Genomic DNA, 20,036 nt, shown 5'->3' with positions numbered 1-20,036 from the left:
TATATATATATATATATATATATATATATATATATATATATATATATATATATATATATATATATATATATATCAATCAATCAATCAATCAATATTTATTTTTGACAAAAGAAATACAAGATGGGTATAAGTACAACATTCGGAGGTCCCGAGGTAACAACTGTCGGGGGGACCTCCTAACAAAACATGAAAAGGGGATAGTAGGATCGAGGCAAACAGTGAGTCATGTGATATATTGCTATACAGTTTCTACATTGGAAATAAACGATGAGATAGAAAAAAAAATCGGTTAACAATATCACAGGTATATTCACAGAGTTAAGAAAAAAATAATTGATGAAATCTTAAAAATAACATGCAACAATTAAAACGAGGATAAATGGCACGTAAAGCTCACAACGAGGAGAAGTATCATTTAAGGCAAAATTTAGTAACTCAGTAATTGACAAGTACATTGCGTAATGGTAAAGTGAACAACATACTAATTAATTCTAGGTTTGTTAAATTATGCTACGCGTCAGATAAAGTGTTCATGAAATGCTCCTTCGTTCTACGTTTGAATGATAATAATGTAGATGTCTTCATGTCAGATGGTATAGAATTCCAAACAGAAACGCCTGAAAACGCGACGGTAAATTTCCCATAGTTAGTTCTAGCTTTTGGAAGAAGAAGATTGAGTTGAGTTGAAAATCTTGTGTTGTTATAATTGATGAGGCTAGAGCGACTAAAACCTGGAATATTAAACTGGGTATTTATAAGACGAAACATAAGTAGCGACAGCTTATGATTGAATAACATGCGTAAAGGTAAAACATTTAGGGAACGGAATATTGGAGCAGAGGGAGATGTATGCGATTGGAATGAAATTAATCGTAATACCTGCTTTTGCAAAACTTCTAACTGATGAAGATGTGTGGTATATGTATTACCCCAAGATGACAGGCAGTATGAGAGATGACTGTGTATATACGCGTAATATAAAGACATGAGAATGGTTTGCTGGAAAAAAGAGCGAGTTTTTATTATGAAGTGAATACCAAATGAGATTTTTTGAATAAGTGATTGAATATGACACTGGAACTTTAGGTTTTCATCTAGTACTACACCAAGAAATTTAGTAGACGTGGATCTTGCAAATACATTATTATTTAGAGACACTACAATAGAATCAATGTGCAAAGATTTTGAAGAATGGAATACCATAAATGTTGTCTTAGATGGGTTAATGGTTAGCTTGTTTTTTACACACCATGAATGAACATTCGTTAGGTCAGCGTTAAGTTTATCCTGCAATGCAAATAAATTTTTATCAGATGCGAAAATGGTGGTGTCATCAGCGTAAAGAAGGCAGTGCGCATGTGTTAATATATCTGGCAAGTCATTAATGAATATGAGAAATAAAAGTGGCCCAAGTATTGATCCCTGGGGGACACCTGTATTTACAGTTTTTGAAGAGGACAAGACACCATTAAATTCGACTATATATTGTCGGTTAATTAGGTAGTTGCGAATTATTTGTAAAGGCGGTCCAGAAATGCCATATGATTCAAGTTTACTTAAAAGAATACGATGGTTAATTGTATCAAACGCCTTCGTGAAATCAATAAAGAGAGCACCAACTAAGAGGCCTTGATCGATGGCTATTTTGACCCTCTCGGTAAATGTAATAAGCGCTAATTCAGTTGAAAAATTGTCACGAAAACCAAATTGATCAGGAGTTAAAAGATTAAATTTGGATAAGTACTTAGTTAAGCGATTATGTATAAGTTTTTCGATGACCTTACTAAAGAAAGACAAAATGCAGATAGGACGATAATTACTTGTGCACTTATGGTCACCTTTTTTAAATACTGGGATTATTTTACCTGTCTTGAGGCGGTTAGGAAAGATGCCATCTATAAATAGTCTATTTACTATATGTGCTAACGCAGGTGAGATTTCGTTAGACACAAGCTTAATGCTAGAGGGACGTATCAAGTCGAGGCCCGGACCGGTAGTTTTAAGAGAATTGATAGTGTTACATACTTCCAGATATGTTGTGGGGAACAGGTAAAATGAATGAGAACAGCGCGGAAAACTAAGCAACGTTGAATCAGGCTGACTACCGTCTGCAATACTAAAATGGTCACTGAAAACATTAGCTATGTCTTGAGGGTCAGTAATATTAGCAGAATTGTGCTTCATACACGATATGCGATTTTTAGTTGTACTGATGTTTAAGAATTCTTTAATAACCTGCCAGTTTCGTCTGGTATCACTTCCATTTTTTCTAATTTTATTTTCGTAGTAATTACGCTTGACATTTTTTAAAGTGGCTGTTAGAACATTTGAATATGTGTGGAAGCGCAATCGCAACGCATTAGTGAATGGCTGGACTTTAAGTTTCTTACGAAGATTATCTCTTTTTTTAATGGACCGCAATAAAGAATCACTAATCCAAGGCTTTCTTGGTGAGCTAAACCAACGCGTCACCATAGTGTTACTTGTGCATAAGTTAGAGCATTCAGATATTTTTTCGAAAAAAGATTCAAAAGCCCTTTCGCCACATTGCTCTTCAAGCACGTCAGCCCAGTCAATTGCACGAATCATACCAGTGAATTTATTAGAATCAAAGAAAGTCCTGACATATTTTGCTGGTTGAGAAGGCGTTACGGAACCTATGCAAAAAAATATAGGGTAATGGTCTGTTACAGCATATTCCACTATTCCAGCTGTGCTAAGATCAGTAGGTATGCTAGACAGTACATGGTCAATTAAAGTATTAGGTCCGCCTATTTCACACCTCGTTGGAGCTGTAATTTGTGAGGAGAGACCGCAGCTAAGATAAGTACGTAAGTACTCAGAGCAACATTGACTGTCAGGGCTGATAATGTTGATGTTAATGTCACCACATATCACAATATCCTTGTTTTCATCAGTGACTGTGTTTAGTAACTGCTCAAATTCTTTACAAAATTCGATGTAAGAGGAAGAAGGTGAGCGATAAATGCATGCAATTATGATGTTACGTTTGGTAGGCAGCTGCAGGTTATTACTCTCTACTTCTAGCCATACTGATTCACAGAGGCAATGACGAAAAAAAAGATCATGGCGACGTTTATATGACAATAAGTATATGTATATATATATATATAAAGACATACATGGAGGAGAAAAATTATCAAATATTCCAAATGCACTCGTTGAAAAAGTGACAGCTCCCGACCGGAATATGCGTGTTTCGTTTAAAAGCTGCACCAGCCCCAGGTGAACCAATCAACCTTGGCCGCACACGTCGACGGCACAGAAAGCCACGAAAGCGTTGTCGAAAGCGTTGTTGAAAACTTCAAGTCGACAGGTCTTGGCAACCGTGTGTAGACTCGGTGCGAACTTTCAAATGTGCGCGAAACTGTGCTCTCTTTATCTCCTCTCTTCCTCTTTTCGTCCCCACACCCTCTCCCCCAGTGCTGGGTAGCAAACCGGGCGTGCGTCCGGTTAACTCCTCTACCTTTCCTCTCTTCTGTTTCTCTCTCTCCGAGAAAAGCAATCAAGGCAATTATTGGTCGTTAATATGAACAACAGTGATAGGGAAAATATAATGCATATGTACTGACATTGAATCGGGGAGACAGGGAAGTCTTTACCTATGTAATCTCCGTGGCTTGTTTGGTGATCTCCTACAAAAGGCAAGCAGGCGAAATGAAGTAGAAACATACAAGCACATACAAGTCCAATCGAACGATTTTTGCTGTTTGAATCTTATTCCGCTTCAGAATTCACTATTACAAACTATCGAATAGCTGTTCCCGTTTGAATGTAATACATAGAAGCTTTTTTGAATTCTCGTACGTGAGGGGCTGATGCAAGTCAGGACTGCTATTCCGAATTATTGTGATGTTGTAAAGTCATGGCTGTTGCGGAGAGGCGCACCAGTTCCTGAGAGAATTAACGCACGGGTGCTAATCGGTTGTGCTGAACATGTTCGCAGCTGTCATTCAATATAACAGCCCCGTTTTGGGGCAGCCTGTAAATCTGCTATCTTGATTCAGGCAAGGAAAACACCTTTTTTGGCAGTATCACCATGTATGCGACCAATTAAAACTGGGTGCTCAATGTGGCACCACACTCACCTGCTTCAGCGAACACTGCAGACCTACAAATATCTCTACGTGTATATATGTGATATCATAAGAAGCGAACAAACACTGACACTAAGGACAACATAGGGGAAATTACCTGTGCTTAATAAATGAAATAAAGAAACGATAAATTAATGAAAATGAAAGTGGATAAATAAACAACTTGCCGCAGGTGGGGAACAATTCCACAACCTTCGCATCTCGCGTGCGATGCTCTACCAATTGACCTACCGCGGCGCTGTTTCCCCAACCACTTTCTTGGGTATTTATGTTTCCTCGTTATCGAGGGTCTCGAATCCGGCAACATTGATGCCTTCAGGTAGCATATGTGGGTTTATTGACCAGTCGCCTTCACCCAAAAAGGTCACGTTCGCGTGACGCTTGCGCAGAAAGGACGTTCCACGTCCGCCACCAAGGTATGTGAGTGGTGCCGCTGGCTAACACTCCCAGGGTTCTACTAGGAAACATAAATACCCAAGAAAGTGGTTGTGGAAACAGCGCCGCGGTAGGTCAATTGGTAGAGCATCGCACGCGAAATGCGAAGGTTGTGGGATCGTTCCCCACCTGCGAAAAGTTGTTTTTTTATCCACTTTCATTTTCATTAATTTATCGTTTCTTTATTTCATTTATTAAGCACAACTTACTTCCCCTATGTTGTCGTTGGTGTCAGTGTTTGTTGGCTTCTTATGATATGACTAATAAAAATCGGACCCCTCGGTTAATCTTGTTTTTTACGTGTATGTGAGGCATACCATTCCTTTAATTGCTTCATAATTGTTCTTATATTACTGCGCCGGTTAACTGAAAGCAGCCGTTTATAATACAGAAGCTGTGTAGTTGAGCGGACGCACAGTTCGGAATGGCATTACATTTATTTATGAAATATAAGATAAGCTTAACACATTTTTCTCATAAATCAGACTCGAGAATAACTTATTTGGTTTACACCCCTGAAGAAACCGAATGACGCAGCTGCCTCCTTTTATCTATATTTCTTTTAATTAAAATAATTTGCCGTTTTGCGTCTGGCGATATAATTACTAAGCACCCTTTTCAGTTCACCACACCTGGGGTTCTATAAGTACACCTAAACAGAAGTACGCGAGTGTTTTTCCATTTCGTTCTCATCGAATTCCGCAAGCTGGTTTGAACCCGTACGTGAGATCGAGTTTAGCAGCGCAACGCTTTCACTATGTCACCACTAATAAGGCTACAGCGCCGCCTTTTCTTTTTCATTATTGTTGTTAAGCGTGCATTGGACAAAAAGATTCACACGGCTTACAAGCCAAAGATTAGTATATCTAATGGCCACCTAAAACTGTTTTCGGCGCCCGAAATCCGACAGCAGTAAATTTATTTATTTATTCAAAATACCCCCAAAGGCCCTCATTACGAGGGTATTACATGGGGGGGGGGGGGGGGGTCAATCACAAGCACTGGTTGTAGTTTGTACATACTAAAAACAAGAGAGGTTAACAGAAGTAATAATACAGTGAAACATAGTTAACATACAAGATAATTAGGTCACAATTATTACAGAGAAAACATTAGTACATATTAGGAGAACATAAGGCAACTGCACTAAAAACACCAACAAATATCGAAAAACACTGTAAAAGTCCCAAAAAAGAATAATAATACGATTAGTCGACAAGTCGTGAGCGAATTAAATGTTGAAACTTAGTCAAGTCTGGTTCCGTGGCAATGACTGATGGTAAGGCGTTCCATTCAGTTATTGTGCGTGGTAAGAACGAAGATGCATAATGGGATGACTGGCAGTTAATGCGTTTGACTTTGTATGGATGGTCACGGCGTGGAAAAATAACTGTTGGTGACTGAAAGAAATCATCGTGAAGTGATGGATGGTGATAAAGCTTATGGAAAAGTGTTAGGCGAGAAATTTTACGGCGAAGTGCTAAGTTGTCCAAGTCAGCTTTATTCTTTAACGCGGTGACGCTGGTGTAACGTGAATAATCTGAAAATATAAATCGCGCAGCACGGTTCTGCAAGGCTTCGATGTTACTTATGATATACGTTTGTTCGGGATCCCAGATGGCAGACGCGTATTCTAGTTTAGGACGGATTAATGTTGTGTATGCTAGTTTTTTAACATGCATTGGGGCTTCTTTTAAGTTATGTTTAATAAGTCCGAGAGTACGATTTGAAGAGGCAAGGGTAAGGTTAATATGATTATTCCATGATAAGTTTGATTGAAGATTGATGCCAAGGTACTTGTAAGTAGTTGCGAGTTCCACAGGGTTGTTATCAAGGGAGTAGGTGGTTAGAATTCGTGGCCTATTGGTGAAAGACATGAGTTTAGTTTTGGAATTATTTAATGGCATTAACCAATTAGAACACCATGCACTTATTGCGTCCAGGTCAGTTTGTAGTAAGTGGCTATCGGTGTTACTTGTTACACATCGGTAAACTACACAATCGTCTGCAAATAGTCTGATTTTAGATGAAACGCAACTGGGTAAATCATTAATATAAATTAGAAAGAGTAAAGGACCAAGTACGCTGCCTTGTGGAACTCCAGACGTAACATCAGCATAACATGAGTTAGAATTGTTAACTGATGTAAACTGAATTCTAGATGAGAGAAAATCGGTGATCCATGCAATTATAGTAGGGTGAATGTTAAGCTGTGAAAGTTTAAGTACCAACCTATGGTGTGGAACACGGTCAAATGCCTTAGAAAAATCTAAAAATATTGCGTCAACTTGGAACCCGGCGTCTATTAGTGCGTGTATGTCGTTAATAAATCCGGCAAGTTGTGTGTCACATGAGTAGCCCTTGCGAAAACCGTGCTGATGCTTAAAAATAATGTTATGGTCTTCAAGGAAGTTGATTACTTGACTGTGTATGATATGTTCGAGTAATTTACAAATAGTGCTGGTTAAGGAGATGGGACGATAATTAAGGGGAGAAGCGCGATCACCTGATTTGAAAATGGGTATTATTTTAGCAATGCGCCAGTCATTAGGAATACCACCAGTTGATAGTGACTGGGAAAATAGAGCTGTTAACAGAGGACAAATACTATGCGATGTATTCTTTAAAATTTTATTGTTGAAACCTAGATGGTCGGCACTAGATGACATTTCAAGATTGGTTAGTAGAGATAAAACACCAGCCTCACTGATGTCTACCTCATGCATTGTGATTCCCACTAATGTCTTTAAAGTTGGCAATGAGTTAATGTTTTCATGAGTGAAAATTGTTACAAACGTATCATTAAGAAGTTGAGCGCAATCTGAATCGCTGATGGGAACACCAAAAGAATCAGTAAGAATGATGTCAGTGCGAATTGCAGGGTTCACCACACGCCAAAAGTGACGAGTATTAGTTTTTAGCATGGATGGTAAATCATGAGAAAAAAAGTTTTTGCGAGTGGATTTTAGTAATGCCTTATAAGCCTTTTCACATGCTTTGTGTTTATCATGAGCACTCGCTACACCAGTCAGCTTAGCCTGCCTGTAAAGTTTTTTCTTTTTGTTATTAAGCCGCCGAAGCTTGTTAGTAAACCATGGAGAACTGCTTTTGTAGGAAATGGATAACACAGGAATGTAGGTGTCAATGAGTGAACTGAGGGTGGCCTTAAACAGGACCCAGTTCTGTTCAATGGAACGGGAATGAAAATCATGCAGAAATTGACCTGAAAATGTGGTTAATTCATTGTTAATTGCGTCGAAATTGGCTTTACCGTAACACCTTATTTTCTTTTTGGTAATTATTCTTTTGCTCACGCAAAAGTTAATGCATCCAGTTATGACATCATGGTCAGCGATGCCTGCTTCATGAGTTATGTCAGATAATATATCCGGATTATTAGTTAAGATTAAGTCTAGTATATTGGCAGAAGTTTCAGTGGATCGTGTTGGTTGACTAATAAGTTGGGTTAATGAAAAGTCAAGACAAGTGCTGAGAAAGGTATGCGCGGCCGCATCCGTGGCCGATACGGAGAGCGTCGACCAATCTATATTAGGAAAATTGAAATCGCCAAATATGATAATCACCGACCTCGGAAAATGCGCGCACACCTCGCTCAACACTCGATGATACTCTTCGGAAAACGCGCCAGACATGTCGGGTGGGCGATAAAAAACGCCAATTATCACACCAAATGCAGCACCCTTCAGGGAAATCCAAATACATTCCAGAAAAGAATCGATAATGATGGGTGCGGCGATGAATTCTTCCTTTATCGCGATGAGCACACCGCCCCCTCTACGCTGTTGCCTATCACATCGAAAAAACTTGAAAGTGGATTCACTCGTAAAGATGTTGTTATCGTGTATGGTGTTGTTAAGCCAGGTCTCGGTAAGTAACACTAAAGAAGCCTGGAATGAATCGATGAGCGATGAGAGTGCAATACCATTAGCGATAACACTTCTAGCGTTGGTGTATAAAAAGAGAAATTTGTTATCAGTGCTAGAGTGCAATTTTACGGGTGATCCAGTAGATGAAACTGAGCTTAATGAAACAAAGGAGGAGGAACATCATTGATCCCTGCGCCGAGAAACAAGAACAGCCTGGCCTTCATTGGTGTTCCACTCGTAAACTTCGTTGTTTAAGTGCAGTTTGTTGAAAACCAGACGCACTCGGTCTCCGTCTTTCTTCATAGTTCTCGAGAACTGGAGAAGTTTCCGTCGCTTTTCGCGAACTGTTTCCGAGTAATCTCGCGAGATGCTGAAGTTAGTGTTCTTCAACTTATGGCCGCGGCTCAGAACCAATTCAACTTCTTTTTCATTGAAAAATTTGGCTATGATAGGCCGCTTCTTCTCAGACGAAAAGCGGCCCACACGATGTGCTCTCGAAATCGACGTCACGGTAAGCCCAAGTTTTTGGGTACAGAAATTACTTACGAGTCGTTCTGACTCTTCCCAAGTTTCAGACCTCGCCGAATCTGTTAATCCATAAAAGAGAACGTTAGACCGCCTAGAGCGATTTTCGAGGTCGTCAATTTTTTCCTGTACGCCTACGAGACCGATGTCACTGCTCGTGATGGACTGCGCACATGGGGCCGCTGCAACTTTCTGCTCTAGATCAAGGACACGCTTTGTCAGTTTTTCTAAATCATTCTTTAACTCAACGTGCATATGAAGCACCTTGTTAACAGATTCTTGCAGCGCAGAATTACTAGCTTCAACACGCAAGATAGAGCCAGCCACAAGGTCTAGCTTTTCCTCTTGAGCCTTGGTCATGGGTCCAGGGTTTAGCTCGACATCACCATCCAGTACAAGCAGGCACAACAGATACGATGCACAAGCGCGAACACTTTTCAAAACATGGGGTGGCCACGACACTGCTAAAAGACAGACATCATCGTCACGATAGGAATAAGCGTCATAGTAGCTAACCTGTACAAACATCAGCGGTGAGCGCAGGATCGCAGTGCCAGTGCCGTGGCCCAGGGCGGCGTTGGAATGCGCGCACTTTTGTACTGCCCGCTCAGCTGACTCAGTCCCACGTTGCCAGACGGAAAAATCTGCGGCGTCCAGAAGTGGCGGAGCATCCAGCAGAGGTGAAGTGGCAAAAAACGGTGTTGATAAACCGCAGTCCGTTGACGAAAGTGCGCCGAGCCAGGGGGAGCTTGTATCGCTGTGCCATTCACCGATGGGTGTCATCGGGACCGGTTGCATCGAAGAAACAGACCATGGCCGGCCCAGGAAAATCGGCAGCAGGACCTGTACAAACATCAGCGGTGAGCGCAGGATCGCAGTGCCAGTGCCGTGGCCCAGGGCGGCGTTGGAATGCGCGCACTTTTGTACTGCCCGCTCAGCTGACTCAGTCCCACGTTGCCAGACGGAAAAATCTGCGGCGTCCAGAAGTGGCGGAGCATCCAGCAGAGGTGAAGTGGCAAAAAACGGTGTTGATAAACCGCAGTCCGTTGACGAAAGTGCGCCGAGCCAGGGGGAGCTTGTATCGCTGTGCCATTCACCGATGGGTGTCATCGGGACCGGTTGCATCGAAGAAACAGACCATGGCCGGCCCAGGAAAATCGGCAGCAGGACCTGTACAAACATCAGCGGTGAGCGCAGGATCGCAGTGCCAGTGCCGTGGCCCCGGTACCGGTACCAAAGAACCGGTACCAATTGCTCTGCATTCTGTTACGCGAGGAAGATGGGAGCATGAATGAGATGTTGCACTGGCAATTTTTTTTTATTTTTCTATGAGATCGATACTTCCCCCTAAATCTGTGTACAGGTTTGGATGGTGCAGATGTGTTTTATTTGTTTGAAGCGGCAAACAGGAAGCTTACATATGTTTTTTTTTTTTCGTCTGCGTTCCGCAAGACCTACTGATGAAAAACTCTATGCGCAAACATACACACGAGAGATACATACTGCTTGAAGAACAAGAAAAACATTTGGTTACCAAAGGGAACCATACAGTAAAATAGAATGAAAGCCGACACTGCGGCTGCAATGCACGCGCAGTCACCTAACGGCATTAAAAATAAATAAAATGAAATAAAGAAGAGAAAGAAAGGCACATGCTCCTAAGGCATAAATACATGTCATATTCAAGTATAAACACCATTGCAGCGTTCTGATGGCAAACAGCAGCGCGCGAAGCAGTACGAACGACCCCGCCGAGCAGAATCGCCAGCAGTTTCCAACGGCACGACCTTGATGCGACCCAATCTACTTCGATCGCAGCGCCGCCACATTATTTTTCGTCGCCGCACGCATCGCTGCAGAGCTTACGCCGTCCGAGCCGCTCGTTCCACTAACCGTATTCTAGTACACTCTAGCGGCCACCTATTGGCGGCGAGGAGTTACGGAGTCGCCATCTGTCGGAAGCGCCTCGCTGGCGTAGTATGAGGGATCACGTGGCACGCTCCTCATAGGTTTTGCTGTCAGCGGTCACTGAAAGCACCACGCGCGAGCTCTCCCGGATATTTTTGTAAGTACTTTCGAAACGAGAGCAGTCTCTTAGTGTCTAAATAATAATCTTGGGCAAACTGAAAGCACACAATCGTTTACAGACGCTATCTCTTTACCGAATACGTACAGTGAACGCCACTGCGCGCGGTTGCCGCGATGGAGTCTCCCGAACCGGCTTCTTGCGTGAAAGGTAGGTAAACGCCGAGAGCAAACTATGTGAAATAGGTTCTTATTGTGTTTGTATAACTAAATGGAGCGTAATAGAACGAAGCCTCAATGCAGCGATCGCGCAGATTCACAGCGACCGACTGCGCGTCTGCATGCTTGTCCGCGCACTGTTTCGATTTCTCCGCACGCGCGTTTTCTCACCGTGCCATGAGCTTTAGGCCGCAGAATATGAGCATTTGACAGTATACAAGCAACCATTGTTGCGTGGGCGCTACCAGAGCTGTTCAAAAATAATTTCATTGTAGAGACTTCGACGCCTACGGGGACTGTAATGTGCCGTCGCGACGATTCAATCTTTCTTCTAAATTCTTTGACCTTTCAATATTATTCCTCGAGTTGCGTCGCACTGTATGTTTATCGGTGTTCTCAGCGTGCAATTTCCCGCTGCTCCTTTTTTGTAATCCAGTGCATTAATTCATAACACAAACATGACCATATGCCATGCTTTTTTTAAATGTGCTTCTAACCGCTGCCTTTCAACTCCACTGAACTTGCCAGTATCTATAGCATCGACAAGTTCATAGACCAAACCGTCATTACATTAGTCGGGCAGCGGACTCGGGCGAGCGTCTCAGTGCGCGTTTTCAGAACATCGCAGACCGGGCGTCGTAGCAGAAATCTTCCTCGCGTCTGTGCTTGTTGCATATCCGAGTTGTAGCCGATGACTGTTTGCCGGTTTTATGTTTCGCGAGCCAAGCTTCACACAGCGTCTTGTCCTGCGGCTACGTGTGAATAAGGCTGACACCGGCCTCCGTTACGTGCGTCCGGCCCTGCGGCACCGAGCAGTACCCTACCATGTTTCACACCTTCAACGGCAGCCACTACCTATTGTAGTGCTTTGAAGCGTTGTGAAGGAGACACTCGGAGCGGGAAAATTTCGCCACTAAATGAGGACCGCAGCGTACGAGGGAATTTAAACTCGTTTTCAGCTCGCTTCGGCGCACCCGAAGCAGCCGACGCGGCCGCTATGTCCACGTGATCCCTCCTAGCACGTCACGCCGACGGTGGCGCCAGCTTTTCCAGTGGTGGAGCTCGAGGCCAATAGACCGTTTTTTCGTAGGCGCCGCCATATTGTGAACGCAGTGGCACCGCCTATGAGCAGCGCCATACTGGCTTGGGTGAAAGCGGTCTTTTGCACGGCAGATATACGCTCGGCGGTAGGTTCTGGCGTTTGTTTTCGCGGTCGTGCGGTCTGTTTAGTATGACGTCCGTCTTCTACGTGGTAAACGGTTCTGCGAGAGGTGCTGAAGGGGTTTAAGGCGTCATGGCCGTAATTTCTGCTGGCGTTGAGGTGAACGGAACACGCAGCGCGATGTGTGCGCGCATATTTGAGCCTACAATCAGCCTCGGATATCAATTGTGTATTTCTGAATGTTCCAATCACAAATGTGACCTTATTGCAGTATTATCCTCTATATTTCTAAGCTGTGGTTTAGGAGCCATGAAATATACGCGACGATCCTAACAGCGTGGGTACCGTTCTGCTACGATAGGAGCTGTGCTGTTATACTTTGACAAGCGTTCAAACTGTTCGCTGTTGGGTACATTTCATGACTACTTGGTTGGATGGATGAGGTTTCCACCCATGAATAAAATAGTTCTGGCTAGTAATAGCAGCATACCTTACAGTCTGAATTAAGCTTGGCCACTAAAGCGACCGTCACGAACTGCGCGAGCGTGCTAAGCAGTAGTAGGCACTGGATTACAGACGTCTTTGTTCTATATAGCGCATGGTCCAAGCCTACGGCATCAGCGCTTATATATTTATAAACTTTGTGCGGCGTTAGCCCGTTTTCTCTTGCTTTTTAGAAAAAGAGGATGATAATCGAATTTTTTTCGGTTGTGTTCGTTCAGTTCTCTACGACGCACTCACACGTATTACGGAAATCTTGCGCTTAACAATAGCCATCGAATTCTTTTTATGCGAACCCTCTAATATATTATGGCTGTATATATACAGGCCAAAAAGGCAATGCCTAGGCACACAGTTTATATATGTATCGTGCTGGCTCACCAACCGCAGTGATCGCTGTGTTAAGCAGCGTCATGGGCCTCGTGCAGCAAGGCTAGCTTAGATACATGGTAATTTCAAGCATACTAGACTCGAAATGCGTGAGAACGATGCCAGTGTATCACAAATATTTGATAGCGCCTGCCGCTCAGATGTTTCGTGGTTGCCTTAGGTTGGCCGTGCACGAGCATGCGCTCCTATGTCTTACTCCCTACGCCAATCTATCAGACCGTGAGCTGATTTACCATTTAATGCTCGTAATAAAGAGACGCCGGTTTTCTTTGTTGAATTAAAATCGATATAAGCAATATAGTAAACAACACATACACGCACCGCGACTGATAATGCGCGTACACCGCGGGTGATTATGCGCATCACATTTTTGCGCCCCCAAGGCATATTTCTGCCTACAGTAGTTACTGATGCACCGAAAGGCTTCCCTGACGACCTAATATGGACTAACATGGCGTAAATTTCACAAAGTAAGATCTAAAACATCTAGAAATTGTTCCGCAGCACGCGACAGCAATACTTTCAAGCAGCGCCGCACCGAATCGCCCAAGCCAGAGAGGAGGAAAGGTTCTCCGCGCCCCCCTATCCTCCTCGCCCGATGAAATGGTCTATTGGTGCTGGAAATTCTGGTCTATAGAAGCTGCTGCGCTACGGGGAACTACAGACCATTTCTGAATGGCGTTGCTTTCATATCAGTGTCCAGTGCAAAAGTACCGGTGCTCGTCTTTGTTGTCTAGTCGCCATTCGTGTTTTTCTTTTTTTTTTCTTTTGTGGCGCTGCCGCCTTTTCAAACCGGTGTCATCTTTCTGTCAGTCGGTAAACATAACACATCATAATCAGCAACACACGCATGGCTATTTCGACGTTGTTTTATGCGCAGACGATTGATCAATCCACGACTGCATGAGCGGGTGCCCAAGGTTCCCCGCATCAGTATTCAACCCGAACAGACAACAAGAAGCTAGAACCGCTGTGAAGCCTAAAGGCCCCCACAGCAGGTTTTAGCACTGCGAACGAGCAAGTGCGGTTGTACCAGTATTACACCGACGAAGCCGCAAAAACAGCTGAGAATTCAAAGAAATACCGGCGAGCTCTTCCCGAAGGGGTAACCCAAACAACCACCTTAAATGACGTCACACCTGTGACATCACCCTTAGAGCACATATAGCCAGCACTGGCGCAAAAATTCAGGTATTCCGGTGAAGCACAGTGAAGAAAACCGGCTGCTCAACTGCTTCGCGCTGCAAAAAGGTAGACAAGTCATTTGCGCGTAAAGACACGGACACCGACAACAAAAATGGTAAAAATTTGAAAGAACAAAAGACGTTTCGGCTACTACAGGGAATCCCTGTTCACGATAATCTTTGTCTATCTTGAACTTTTGGTATTTACGTGGCCTGCTAGTATGACGCTGCTAGAATGACGACGATGGAATGAACACCACGGTATGACACGATGTCACGAGGCCGTTGCAATGATAATAAAGGTGCGCCAGAAACATCTCACATTTTTGTTTTGAAAATAAAACATTTCATTGGAACGTGCGAATACTTGTTTGTTCACAAAGGTGTATTTTTAAAGATGAAGTCTTTCGAAGCGAGTTACCACCACTTTCCTGTATCGGCCATGTTTCTAGCTTCACGTGGGTGCGGCCCGCGACGGCTACGGGGACTCCGTGAAAAGGGCGGTACCCTAACGCGGTTCCTCGGGACCATTAGTAAAGTTCTTTGTCTGTCTGTCTCTCGCGGGCCGATATGTGCTACTGGGTATGTGCCCTAGGGACCACAGGTCACCATGATGTTCCAGATATATATATATATATATATATCTGGAACATCATGGTGACCTGTGGTCCCTAGGGCACATACCCAGTAGCACATATCGGCCCGCGAGAGACAGACAGACAAAGAACTTTACTAATGGTCCCGAGGAACCGCGTTAGGGTACCGCCCTTTTAGGTACCGCCCTTTTCATATATATATATATATATATATATATATATATATATATATATATATATATATCAAGCAATACATATAAACTTGCCGACGACAGAATTCCAACACACGACCCTTTTAGCACATCAGCCCAATACTCTAACATTAGTCCATAGGCACGATCCTCTTGAGGTGGAATAGAACATACTGAAGAATTTGCCGCATGCAAGCCAGCGCGTTCGGCAACGACGGCTCATTGCGCCGATTGCGCTTTTGAATGTTTATAGCTTTACTTTTATCATTTCTTATTCAAGATCCTCACATCCTCCGAGCTGGAGTATTGCGTGAGAGAGTCTAAGAAATCCTAAATATATTAAAAAGGAGAGCGAGCCAGCTCGTTACATAAAACTTGGCATTACGAAATGAACCGTTATGAATTAGTTAGCAGTAGGAGTCACAGTTGTTGCTTATATATACATCTTTAGGCTGCAGAAAATCAACAGCTGTTGAGATGCACATGCGATTGTTACTATTACGTCTCACACACAATAAAACTTAAGAATGAAAACCTACTCCTTCGTATGCAGATATCACTCAACAATACATAGACATAGACATTCTGTAAAGAGAATGGCTACTTAACTTCTACAAACTCCCTGGATCAACAGTCTATGGAGACATCAAAATTAATATTAAAATGATTAATCACCTAATTACTCAGTAATCTATCTAAAATAATTCATACAAACCCAGAATTATAATTCACTCTTAATTATAAGCTTCACTCACATGGAGTGTGCCGATCTGGGCTGGTTGGTGCTTCTTTAGGACGGGAACAAACCGCGCTTGGACGGGGACTCAGTGAGGATGAAAGATGTCCTCACTATGGACTGTCTTCTTCACCTTGTCGTCCAACAGCACAAAGTTGGACGCACATACTAGCGGCCCACAATCAGTTCAACTGACAACAGCAGGAAGAAGCGACGGGGAGCCCTATGCAATGGATGTTGGCCGCGGCGCTGTTGTTGCATTGGCAGGCATCCAAGTGCCGGACCTTTCCATACTCTCGGTCTCACGGCAATGCATTTAGCGTGCCACCCTTGAACACACTAACCGTTTCTGCTACACTGTAGTTATAATGAACAATGAGGCTTCAAAAAGAATTTATTAGAAAATATCCACTCGTTGCGGAGTGCTATCGCATGTCACTGTGGGCGAAGTACTCTCAAGCTGCATAGCGAAGGCATCTTCGAACTCAGCCAGAAGCGTAAGCGCAACGATGTTTTCCTTTCTTCTGGCAAGTGCTTGTATAGGCTGCGGCGTAACGCCGAAAGCGTTAGGTGGATACAGACGTATTACGTAATGCTTTACCAAGTCCGCGACTTGAAAGAAAAGAAAGAAGAAACGCCGCGGATAACCGGACAAGGGCGGACACTACACCGCTTTTATCTGTAGACTCTCCTTTGCCTCGCTGTCTTCCTTCGTTTTCGTGAGTACGATCCTATACCAAACTTAAATTCCGGCGCATTTGGAATACAGCCCGATTTTATTTATTTTATCTCGTGAAAAATTATAATTGCTCTCCGATTCCAATTTGGCTGGTTTTGGTTGGTTACCAGAGATCGCTGACGTAACTTGTGCAGTGAATCTGAATGTTCAAGCATCACTGGGGGTGAAAATATTTCCAGATCAACATTTTCATTGTTCCATTTTCGTTAAATTTTGAAATTGTGCGGTCATTCATGCTTAACGGGAATACTAAGACTTTCACCAATTAGGACACACGCGTCATAAAAATGTACTGCAAAATATATTGGCGCTGCTATTAAGTTGAAACAAGAGCCTCCCTTGAACAGTTCGGAACGAGAATATCTGCAACGCCAATATGTATAATTTAGCATACTTTGGGGACTGATATCTCGAAAGTGATTCTACTATAATTCTACTGGACAGACGTGACTCCCCAAACAAGCTCTACAAACTGACGAAGTGAATATTTAAGAAGAAATGCGATATTGGCGCATTTCTTTTATTAGCTGCATGGCAAATTAAATTTGTCGTGCAAGTTACAAGTTATGCCTGCTTCTTTATATACAGTCTACATGAACAGACTTAATTGCGTTATTTTTCACAGGTGATCTCGAAAGACTCGTTTCAATAAAAAAACAAATTCAAAAATAAATAATTCCCATACTCCCTCGTAGAACTGACATATAATAATTATGCGACGCAATGCGCGGATAGCTGCAGCATGAGATGCCCACGCACGTCCAGCTGATTGTGCCTTGTAGCAGCCACAGACGCGCTTTATCGCTTTTCGATTGCCTATAGTGGTTTAAGACGTCGAATGAACGAGCGAGAGAGAGCGAAAGTACTACTAGCCGAGAGCTCAAATACCATTTATTCGTTGATGAACTGGAGAGTGTGCGTAGCAATGAGTTAGTTCCCGTCTCTTGCTCCAGGTAATACGATAGCGGCCAGAAGGGCGCGTAGAAAACAGATTCCCACCAGCCAATGCATTTCGGCTCAGTATACCTGAATACGAAAGACTAGTATTACCGCTTGCAAAATTTCAAATGAAATGTAATTGCATCCACAGTTTGCACCTTTTATTATACATAAAACTCAGGATTTTATTTGGACGAAAGTGGACCATTAAAAATGCTAAAACAATATTGGCATACGAAGCTTGTGATGTTCAAGCACAGGTAACGAAAATAAATCGCATAAGAAATAGTTACACTAGAAGCATAGCGTGGGAAGGACGATCGCCAAACACTAGACAGTTCTAGTCCAGTCTTTGTCGATCGTCCTTCCCGTGCTATACTTCTAGTGTAACTATTTCTTATGCGATTCATTTTCGTTACCTGTGCTTGAACATCACAAGCTTCGTATGCCAACCAGCCCAAGCCTATACTCTTCATAAGAAATACCTCGTCTTCAACAAACCCAAGCATTAAATTGATCAAGCAACATGAGCAACACCTCGATGCTTTCAGCGCTACCTCTGCACAGTCTGCAAGAGTCAGGCACGTAGCTTGTCTTCTACAGCCGGTAGGCCTAGATGGCAGGTCTCCTGGCAAAACGGTTTTGGCGGCGGTTCCAACAGCGTTCAATAGCCGCCTCTATCTTGACGCTCTGCAGTAACCATATGCCCTGTCCTGTTGATGCTAGTTGAGACAACGTCAACCGGACGTCGATGGCTCACCGGCTGCACTGGCGTCGTCGCGTTCTGTCGGACCAGCACTCATTTCTGTGACCGTCGGCACTGCCACGACCCGGCGCACCGGGCTCTCAAACTGCCACCTCATGAACGAATCGTACCAGCTGCGCAGCTTGCGGAACGAAACAGTCAGGAAATAACCGTAGAATGCGCCGCTCGTGAAATCCACGACTATTTGCCAGGCAAGACCATTCGACTCAAGCACTCCCAATGCTGCCAACAACATGACCAAGGAGAACGCTATGGCTGATGACACCATGGCCAAGTAGACAAGGTCGCTCAGCAACGCTTGTCGTAGCCGCCCCTCGCTCTGCCAAACATAGTCGAAGAACCGACGAGCGCTTATGGGTTGGGCCGCCATCTGGAAATGCTCACCGCAGAGCTCGCAGATGTCAACGTTCCGCTCGTTCAGCCAGTGCTCAAGGCAGGACACATGCACGAAGCCCATGGTGCCAGTGCAGCTGCAGGGGGACACGAGTGGATTCTCTTGGTCGCCTTCATGGCAGATCCTGCACGTGGGTCTGCTGCTCGCAGCCCCGTTGAGGTAACCAGTGGGCTGATCGGGAGAGACGCAGTTCCGCGCGGAGTCATCCTCTGAGTCGCTCCTAGCTTCAGGACTTCGCAGCAACAGCAGTTCAGCGTCCCTGGACAGTGCGGTGACGTTCGTTTTCCCTGCGGGCTCTTCGCCCTCCAGGCTGGAGTTGACGTATGGTGGCGGGTGGGTGACTGCACTTGATTGAGAAGGCTCAGAGTCAGAGGACGGGATGGCGCGAGCACCATCAGTCTTTGGGTATTGCGAAGCGGAAGGCAAAGGCGCAGGAACGCGGCATTTCTTCTCGTCGGATACTGACTCCTGATCGCCGTTTTCACGGTGGCATCGATTTCGTAGTGTTCGTACGTTAACTTGAGGAAAACACAAGTGGTTGTCACGCTTACCAGATTGCATGCGTGTTTCCTCGTTCGATTTCTTGTAGTGGTTGCTGGCCATTGTGCTGTGTTTCTGCCACTTCTACTCGCCAAAGGTACGAATGCCCGCGCGTAAGGGCTGGCAGTGCTCTTTATACTGGTATCTTCCTTTGTACTCCGCAGTACAAGGTCATCCACACGGGAATACAAGTCTGTGGAAATCTGTGTCACCTTCTCGCCTTCCATGAACAAACAATAGCGCAACATATATTTTGCACAGTAATGGTGCGGCCAGTGACACGCAGTGTTAAATTGTTCGCAGTGTTTATGCGCATCGAGTGACCACCCACCATCAACTAATGCAAGGTTGATGTTATATTTAAACACAAAGGGATGTTTTGGAACTTTTAGGTGATACTGGCCATCTCATGATAAAGGAGCTGCTGCACTACCGGGCACTGTGGGCGATACTCAAAAGGCCTTGCTACCATATCAGTGTACACTTCAAAGGGCTTGTGCCATCTTCCACTTATACGTCTAACAGAAAACATTCTAATCAGCAGCGCACGCATGGATGTTCCAGCGTTGTATTATGCGCAGACGCTTGACAAAACCGCGACTGCATGACAGACATGTCGAAGGTTCTGGACGCTACTATTTAACCAGCCTAGAAAACAAGAAAGACGGCACCACCACTGCGAAGCCTCA

The sequence above is a fragment of the Dermacentor albipictus genome, unplaced genomic scaffold (genome assembly GCF_038994185.2).
Source record: "Dermacentor albipictus isolate Rhodes 1998 colony unplaced genomic scaffold, USDA_Dalb.pri_finalv2 scaffold_187, whole genome shotgun sequence".
Classification (NCBI taxonomy): Eukaryota; Metazoa; Arthropoda; class Arachnida; order Ixodida; family Ixodidae; genus Dermacentor; species Dermacentor albipictus.
The sequence above is the reverse complement of the archived record's forward strand: the minus strand, read 5'-3'. Positions refer to the sequence as shown.